Source organism: Camelina sativa, chromosome 1, assembly GCF_000633955.1.
Source record: "Camelina sativa cultivar DH55 chromosome 1, Cs, whole genome shotgun sequence".
In the NCBI taxonomy this organism is placed as follows: domain Eukaryota; kingdom Viridiplantae; phylum Streptophyta; class Magnoliopsida; order Brassicales; family Brassicaceae; genus Camelina; species Camelina sativa.
Genome location: NC_025685.1, coordinates 13,538,214 through 13,539,223, shown reverse-complemented (window position 1 = coordinate 13,539,223; position 1,010 = coordinate 13,538,214). Strand labels below are relative to the sequence as shown.

At 42.3% G+C, this 1,010-nt stretch overlaps 1 pseudogene; it reads right to left on the bottom strand.

Annotated features, from left to right (window-relative positions):
• Positions 1-133, bottom strand: part of LOC104707686 — a 1,762-nt pseudogene extending 1,629 nt beyond the window's left edge.

The window sequence follows — 1,010 nt, the reverse complement described above, 5'->3', positions numbered from 1 at the left end:
TTATTTGTTTAAACTTTGTGTTAAGATTCAATATTTGGTATCAGAGCTTTATTGAATCTTTGCCAAAAACACATAATCTTCGTTGAACTAAGATATCATTGATCAAGAAAGAGATGGGAGATATTGTTACCATGACATCCACACCTAAGGAAACAAGCACGTCAAACCTTCAATGTCCGATGCTTACCACCACTAACTATACGGTGTGGGTGATGAAGATGAACGTGATGCTAAGGGTAAAAAAGGTATGGGAAACGGTTGAAACAGGGGAAGCTGACACTGACAAGGTTGATCTAGCTAAGGCTCTTCTATTCCAATCTATTCCGGAAACTCTAACCCTACAAGTCGGTAATCTTGCTACACCTAAAGAAATTTGGGACGCAATCAAGTCTTGCTATGTTGGAGCTGAGAGAGTAAAGGAGGCGAGGCTACAAACCCTTATGTCGGAGTTCGAGAGGATGAGGATGAAAACTACTGATACGATGGCATGAGAGACTTGGTCATGTCAATGTTAAGACAATGAAATCAATGGTTAGAAAGGAGCTCATCATTGGAATTCCAGACATGAATTTTGCTACGAAGACTTGCGCATCATGCTTGCTAGGAAAGCAAACGAGGAAGACATTTCCTCAGGCAACACGGTTCAGAGCTGCACGACCACTTGATCTGATCCATGGAGACTTATGCGGTCCGATCTCACCTGCAACAGCAGCACAAAACAAGTATGTATTTGTGCTTATTGATGATCACTCTCGTTACATGTGGTCTCTGCTTTTAAAGGACAAGAGTGATGCCTTTGATGCTTTCAAAAGGTTTAAAGCCCTCGCTGAGCAAGAAAGTGGAACAACAATTAAAGTGTTCAGGACTGATAGGGGGGGGAGAATTTGTGTCTTTCGAGTTCATGAACTACTGTGCAGAATCTGGCATTCAGCGACATTTAACCGCTCCTTACTCACCACAGCAGAATGGGGTGGTGGAAAGGAGAAATAGAACTCTGCTTGAGATGACTA